Genomic DNA, 8,240 nt, shown 5'->3' on the forward strand with positions numbered 1-8,240 from the left:
CCCTAAGGTAAACAAAAGAAGGAGTTTAAAGCTTCAAAGGGTAAGATAAAGACAGAAATTCAACCACAGAGGTGCTGAAACCTTCCTTCAGCCTCAGCAGCTGAGAACCACCGTGGCTGATGACACCCAATTTCATGCCAAACAGCAAATAAAAGGAGGAATCAGCACTCATTTCCATCTCCTCAGAGAATTTCACTGCTCCAAATCACTGCCACAGCTCAAACATTTTGGGAAGTAGGTGTTAGGCCAATCCCAGGAAAGTCCCCTGTGTACAGAGAGCTCAGTCCACAAACAGGTTGTGAGTAAAAAATTCGCCCAAATTCTGTTACTTCAATGGTTTTCCAAGAGTTTGCTTGGCAGGAACACAGTGTCTTAGTGAGCACTGCAGAAAGGACTCTGTGGTCACTGACACAAAACCCCCTGGACAGGGTTCCCATTGTCCCTGCTGTTCATGTTGCAGTGCCAGGCCATAAACGGGAAGTTTTGGTTTATGATCCCACAGATAGGGATGTACACGTGATGCAAACAGATTGATCTGGAACCCAGCTATGAGAGCTCATAAAACACAACCAGATCACCTGCAAACACACTTACAAAGCTACTGCAACTCCCACTGCAGCCATAGGGAAGTTTTGAGAGGGTGGCAGTGGAGGCCTGTGGACCATCCACAGCTCATGATTCAGACATGCCTCATGTAAAGCTTATTAAAAAGGAAAATCCTGCCTGCCCCTTTCTCAGCAAGTACCAGATGACCTCAGGAAAGATTCAGCCTCAAAAGACACCAGTTTGGTGGAACCCGGAGGTTGGTTTTGCTAGCAAGAGGCAACCCACGTGAGAAGCTCACAAAGTAGGGGGTGGAGGGATAAGCAGAACCACCTTGGACAGTTAAATCCATTCACAAAAGGAAAAGTGACTGCACAGTAAGATTTGTAAGATGGAATTAACTCTTCCAACAGCTCATTTCTCCAGCTTTGACTAAGATATGTAGGGCTAAGAAAGTCTTCACTTCTCAGAACACAGAGCTAACTTCACACTTTCTGGCTAAACATACTCAATAGAAGCTTAGAAAACAAGAAGAAAGACTGAGGTAAGGGTAAAGAAACCACAGCACATGAGAAAGAAAAAATTTACACTGCAAAACAGTTGTCCCCAGCAGTGATAGTGTAAGTTGTTTCTCCACAAGGAAACCAGGAGGAGCAGCACAACAATCACATCTGCTGGTTGCATGGGCATGGCCATAAAACCTTCAGCCTTGGTGCCTGGGTGGAACCTGCTGCCAAGTTCCTGTCAAGACTGCTGAGGTGGAATGATTAACATATCCTGTGCCCTCATTAGGAGCATTCAATTATCCCAGGATATTCTGTGGCAAATAGGTCAGTTCCAGCAGAGCCCCACACCACCCTCCCTGCACTGCACAGAGCTGCTCTGCTCCCCACCCTGGGCCCTGCTTGTCTTGTCTTCACACCCACTGGAAGGCAAGTTCAGGAGAAATTTCAGGCAGTGCTCTTGGATCAACACCCTTAACACTCCTGGGTGAGAAAATAGATTTTGTAGGTTTTTTAAGAAGCTCTTTGTAGCATATTCTCCATCAACAGTGATATTTGTCCTTATTGAAAGGAATTTGATCATCACTGATGACTTCTAGGAGTCCTCTCCCACCAGAAACATCATTTCTAATACTAGAAGGATGGTAATTTCCCCTCCTCACATTCCTTGCTCCTTTTTTTCCCCTTTTCATTTAAAAAAACCACCACCAATGACATGCAGCAAAATGCAGCTTTTCACCAGCTATTTCTGTGAGCAAACCAGCCCTTGGCTCCCAGAATTCTGCCTTTCCTGAGAGTGGAGGAGCTGTGGGAATTCAGATTCCATGGACAATCACAAGGCTCCAGATTTCTGTATGCACAAGGATACAAGATAAAGGGAGGATATTGCAATTTACAGCCACATTGTGCCCAGGAGGGAAAGGTTGAGTTGTAGGAGTGATTCACCCCCAGCTGGAAGGCTCAGTCATGGATAAATAAGCTCTTTATAGTAGCATTTACTAGATACAAAGTGTAAATTGGAATGTTAACAGAAACCACAAACCTAGGGATGCAGTTCATTGATTAAACTCATCACTGCCCTGCAAGATGCTCTGGTATGGGGAGGTGGAAAAGTGGAGCAAGACCTGACCCCAAATCAAGGTAAAGATGAAGAGAAATAGCAAACCAGCCTGGAAGAAATTTTCCCTTACACGAATTGCAATAATAACAACATGTTTTTTTGTTGAGCTGATGTGTGACAATTTCCCTTAGAAATTATCTTAAGTTTGTATTTTGTTGTAATCAGCACCACTTTACCCCGAGCTGATCTGGAACAGTGTGTGTTAAAGCAAGATGTTTGCCACAAATGAAATCCAAGTGATTCATGGGGTGAATCTGTAACCCAGGCAGGGTCAGCTCTGGCAGGGTCAGAGGTCCAAAGGTGACAGATGAATACACAGGCAGGGGAAAACCTGCTCCACGAGGGTTTCTCCAGCAGGAAACTGCAAACACTAACAACATTCTGAAAGAAAAATCTAATCAAGGCCCTACTAAAAGAAATCAAATCCCAAAGAGGTGACAGCACAGCACAACTGTGGACATGGACAAACTGCAAAGAGTACAAGTGACAACACACTCAATTTTTGATATTCCAAGCATTTGGGGACACTTAAGCAGTAAAATTGCTGGGAAGCATTAGTTCAGCTTGCAAGGGATTGTCAGCACAGGTCAGCTGAGCTAGGGGAGGGAGTCTGCATTAAAAGTTGCTGTGGTTAAGGCAACTGAGCAGGTTGAAGGTCTCTGTGCACTGTGCAGGTTGTTGTCTCACTGACAGCCCAGCACAGCCAGCCAAAATAAATCCAGATCTTCTCTGCAAGCATTCTTCCTCAAATACCTTCCCTGGGAGTAAGCTTTTATTTTAAGCAAAACACATAAACAAAAGAAAATAGTGTCAGTTTTACTATTGTACACATGAATCCAAAATAATTTATTTTGGAGATGTGATAATGGGTATTGCTCCAGTCTGAAATGGTGGGAAACTTCAGTTTTCCTTCCATTCAAGTGGAGAACATTTTCTGGCAAGACATTCCTCAGGGATAATATACATTTTCATGGGCTCAGCTAAAAGTTATCATATAATTCTTTATATCAAGATTATGTATATTAAATTGAGTACAGTGGGAGAGAGAAAGAGCCTGATGAGAATCTTAAATGAATGCTTTTAGGCAAGAGAAATGAGGGATGACAATTCCAATAGCTCTTGCAAGAGCCCCTTAAAACAGCAGCTTTCCATGGGCTTTGGAAAATGAAACTGCAGATATTTGAGCAAAGAGCCGATTTCCTATTTGGGTGATTACAGCTTCAATTTTAGGCAGGTAACTGAGCAGCATTTTCCCAGTAAGCAGTTTCCAGCTGCACTACAAGGCAGAGAACCCAGCAAAGAAAACCCTCCTCTGTCCCTCCTTGTTCCTTTTAACCACAAAGCAAAAGAAGTTTTGTCTATCAGACTGGAGCAATCTGAGCAATCAGAGCTCACGTTGTGGACGTGTCAGCTTTTCTGTCAGCCTGCATGTATTTCTAAAAGGTCATTAGCAAGACACAAAAGGTTGAAGTGCAATGTTACAGATTTATAACCCTCCTCAGACAAAGGGTTGGTGCTGAGGAGCAGGAGGTGTCTGAGTTCTGCTTTCTGCCCTGCAACAGCAAAGCTCAGCAGCTCAGGGAAGCAAGAGCAAACCCAGCTTGGAGTGCAGTGTGTTCTGAGGGGATATTCACATCTGTGTTCTGAGGGGATATTCACATCTGTGTTCTATCCCTCACCTGCCTTTAATCAGCTCTTAATAGATTTATTTGACCTCTACCTTGTTTCCCACTCAGCTTGTCTTTGCTGTGTTGCACCACCTGCTCCTCACAGCAAAGGGAAGGTGAGTTGAAAACACTGCAGTGTGTTTTGGGCCCAGTTAAATCAGTGAAACAACAGATTTGGGGCTAAAAGCTAATCATTCTTCAGGTCACTCTTAATTCTTGGTCCTTTAAACTGCTGCTGTTTGCCTCACTGAGGAGTCAAATCTCTGGACTGTGTTAAAAGCAAAACTTCATCACTTCTTTGAAAACATACCCTGAAGGCAATAACCTTCTAGCCTATAATTCATTCATAATCATTTTAAAAAAAAAAAAAAGATAATTGGAGGGAAAGGTAAGAAGTTTAAACACCCAGTGTGACATCCTTGTTCACATCTCATGGCCAAACTGGTTCTCTGATATGCTGCCAACATTTTAGCACAAAGCTTCCACCAAAACTCTCTTTGTTGCGAGTGAAGCTCTGGGGCTGCCTGTGCTCAAAGAGGCTCTGGGCCCAGAGATTTATTCCCTGGCGTTATGTCTTTTAAACAGGAACATTTTTATAATCAAAGCTGAAGATAAAAAGGCACAACCACATGGCAAGCAAACATTTACAACCCACTTGCTCCTGAGCAAGGTCATAAACAGGAGCGAGCGTGAACGACCCACGAGCATCGTTTGGGCCTTCCTGTGTGGAATCCTTTCCTGCCCCTTCAAGAGCATCCTGATACCATGTCAATGGGTTTGATTTAAAGCTCTCCAAAGGGGTTTGATTCCATATCAAAAGGAAAACATCACGGGACAAAAAATTCATCTGTTTGCTGGTGCCTCACAACAGAAACCTCCAGCAACTAAACAAAGCTTTGAGCATGGATTTTTAAGTTGCTGCATGAACATCTGAACAGCAGAGCTCCAATTCAGCCAGTTCAGCCCTTGTGAGTTGGGAAATGAGTTCAAATCAGAGGGAATTGAGGCTGAAGGGCCCTCAGAGGCCTCTAGCCTGGCCTGTCTGTGCAGGCAGCTGAGGGTCCCATCCAGCAGAGCTCCTTGGAAACCTCTGAGGACAGAAATCACAGTGGCTGTGCCTGTCCTGCTGCCACACTGCCCACCAGCTCAGAAACACTCTCACTTCAATTCCTGCCTGCTGTGCCCATCCTGCCTGCTCTGAACTGGAGGGGCTGGGGGAGCACAGGCTGTGCCCAGAGGAGTTCTGACCAGTGCTGAGCTGAGGGGGATAATCACATCATCCCTTGATCTAGTGGCTTTGCTCCTGCTAGTGAGGCCCTGGGTGTTCCTCCCCTTCCTGGCTGGCAGGACACTCTGCTGGCTCCTGCTAAGCTGTCCTAAGCATCACGTTGGTGTAGGTTCCTCCAACCCCCAACTGCTGAGCTCTTCCTCCTTTAGAATCACACAATGGTTTGGGGTGAAAGAAACCTTCAAGTTCATCCAGTTCCACCCCCAGCCACGAGCAGGGACACCTTCCACCAGCCCAGGCTGCTCCAAGCCCTGTCCAACCTGGCCTGGAACACTTTCAGGGATGAGGCAGCTCCAGCTGCTCTGGGCAAACCTTCCTGCCCCAACCCTCCGTACTCTGCTCTCCCCGGGGCCCACTCCAGCACGGCCCCAGCACTGAGCAGCACACAGGGACAATTGTCCCACTGTCACTGGAGCCCTTGGAGGAGGGATCTGCCTCACAATGTCCAGCCAGAGCTCTGTAATCACCCTGTTCCTTGCATTGTCTCCTCACTCCAAACATCGTAATACAAACACCATTTGTCAGGCTTTTTAATTTGCCACTGCTGGTGTTGGATCCTGTTTCTGGCTCTGCAGCAGCAGCAGCAGCAGCTTCCCTTTGTTGTTCTCCAGCCCCAACCCACCACACACGCTGCAGCTTCCCTGCAGCTCCTCCTTGGGAGGCCAAGGTTTATTTATCAGACACATAAATATTTGCTCCAGCAAAATACTGCGTTAAGTGAAGGCACAATTTTTAACCTGCAAACCATTGTATGCTAAACATACAGAAGACTTATGTTAATATTGTGCTTTCTGTATCATCTCAGCAAAAGATTACAAAGAGCTACAGTAACACTTGGTCAAACCTCCCAGTGATGTTAAGACTGAGCTAAACCTGTTGCATCAAACTATTTCATCGACCCCAAACATAAACAGCACAAAATCCACCATCTTTCCAATTGATTGGCCAGTTTAGTTCCTTTATTCTACTTCAGTTTGACCAAAACCTCTCAAATTTTTAATTTAAGAAGAATACAAGTTGAAAGACACTCTGAGGGAATAAGAAGCTAGAGAAGAGTCAGTAAGAAGTTGGGCAAGATGGATGAGATGACCTGGCTGTGACAGAATACTGACAAACCAAAGCAAATAAAAAGGTATTTCAGAACAGTAAACACCTTCATTTCACTTCATTTTTTTTAACTAAATGTACTTTTTTAATCACCAGTTTCTGCAGCATTAGGACATGTCCAAATTCAGTGAGGACACTGAGCAGGAGGCTGGAATGGATCAGTTCCTCTTTACCTAAATTATTTCATGATTCAATACTCCTATGCAAAATAAACCACTGTGCTGTGATTTCATTTCTCTTTAGTCTATGTTAAAGTCTGTGGGAAAGGCACAAGGTATAAACCCACCCCAATCCCTTCACTTTGAGTGAGAGGGAAATGTCTCTGTTCCTGCCACAAGAGAAAATGGGATCTGCCTTGGTAATGCTCCCAGGAGCTCCCTGTGCTTCCCTCTTTGGATCAGGGAGAAGCACAGGATTTTAGCTTGTTACACAGAGCTGAGAACCAATGTACAGAGAAATACTGAGAGCAGTGTGCAGATAATACTCCCCAAATCCCCAAACCACAGCCATCACCCCCAGAGCTGCAGCAGCCAATTCTTTTGGACTTTGCACCCCATAAAAACCTAAGCTGAGAAGACTCTCAGCAGCACCAAGACAACTACCAGCCAAGCACAGCGAGTCCTGCACTGTCAGGTCACACAAACACTCTCACAAAGGCTCTGCAGCACCTGCTGCTCTGTTTGTGCATTCTGCAGGGGATGGAAGTGATGAACTCTGACCACCCAAAGCAGCTCGTGACCCACCTGGGCACATCTGTGTGCTCTCAGCTCAAGGACTATTAAATGCACTGTTCCAAGTTAGAAAGTGAAATTTAATCCTCAGGTTGGAGATGTATCTGAAATGACTCCAAATAAAAATCAGAGCTGTATTTTGCCATTATTTCTCCTCACTTGTTTTCTATGCTCACAATTACCAGGGAGAAGCTGCTGGAGGAGCTTTTCTACTGGTACATTTCTCTTGTTTCAGTCTTAAAATGAGCATCCATACCTGCCCTCTGTCGTCCCTGCACTTCTCACGAGCTTGAGCAAACACAGGAAAGCAGCTCAGGTTGGTTTTACCCCTGTGCCTGTTCTGGAGGCACCACCAGGCCAGATCCAAGTGCTGCCAGACACCAAAGACTTTAAAGCACAACTAACTGAAATTTCACAAATTAATAGACATTTCCCTTGTGATTTTGCCTTAAGGTTATTTTTCATGCAAGCTAAATAATAAACTAAACTTGATTTTCAAGTATCCTTTCAGCTCTGACTTTATATGAGCTGGATCTATGGACATGACCTATGGACACACCAACATCCTGTTCAGTTCTCCCTCCTCAGACTCCTCCAAGCTTTCTATCTCATAAAAATAGGATTAAACTGCAAAAACTAGGAAAACTGCTAAGGTCTGTCTCAATGAGAAACATTATTTAACCCCAAAACTCCAAGAATCTTGAGTTTGTGTGTCTACCTGACAAGGCAGCCAGGATGACACTGTTTCCCTTTGCTCAGGCTCCTGCAGTGAGCAGCTCCCACAAGCAGGAGCAGCTCTTGGAGAGTCTGCAAATATCCTCAGAAAGTTGATTTTCTATCAAATCCAGAAGCACCCTCACTAGATTTTTCTCATTTTGCTGAAAGGAACCTTATCAACCATTGCTTTTCATTCTCACAAACAGGAAATCTTTTACACATGATCAAGGAAGTCAGAGGCTTGTCCCAAACAAAAGGCACAATCTCCCAAGTTTCTGACAGGTCTTCATTTTCCTGAAACGATAAATCAGCAAGCATGGATGACTGCATTCTGCTCACTTCTTGCTTCAATTTACTGCACCTAAGGGAAAAAGGGTAACAAAAGGTGTAATTAATACCTACGTGGATGCTCTGGGCCCTCAGCCAGTGGCTGTGCCCTCAGCCCGGAGTGTTCTCACTGAACAGCTCTGATTGTAGATAACAGACACAGCTATGATGTTTAGATATTTAGATACAGAGAAAAGCAGGGACAACAATCTCCTGGGCCACCAAAGAGGGTGTAGG

This window comes from Acanthisitta chloris, unplaced genomic scaffold (genome assembly GCF_000695815.1).
Source record: "Acanthisitta chloris isolate BGI_N310 unplaced genomic scaffold, ASM69581v1 scaffold10171, whole genome shotgun sequence".
NCBI lineage: Eukaryota > Metazoa > Chordata > Aves > Passeriformes > Acanthisittidae > Acanthisitta > Acanthisitta chloris.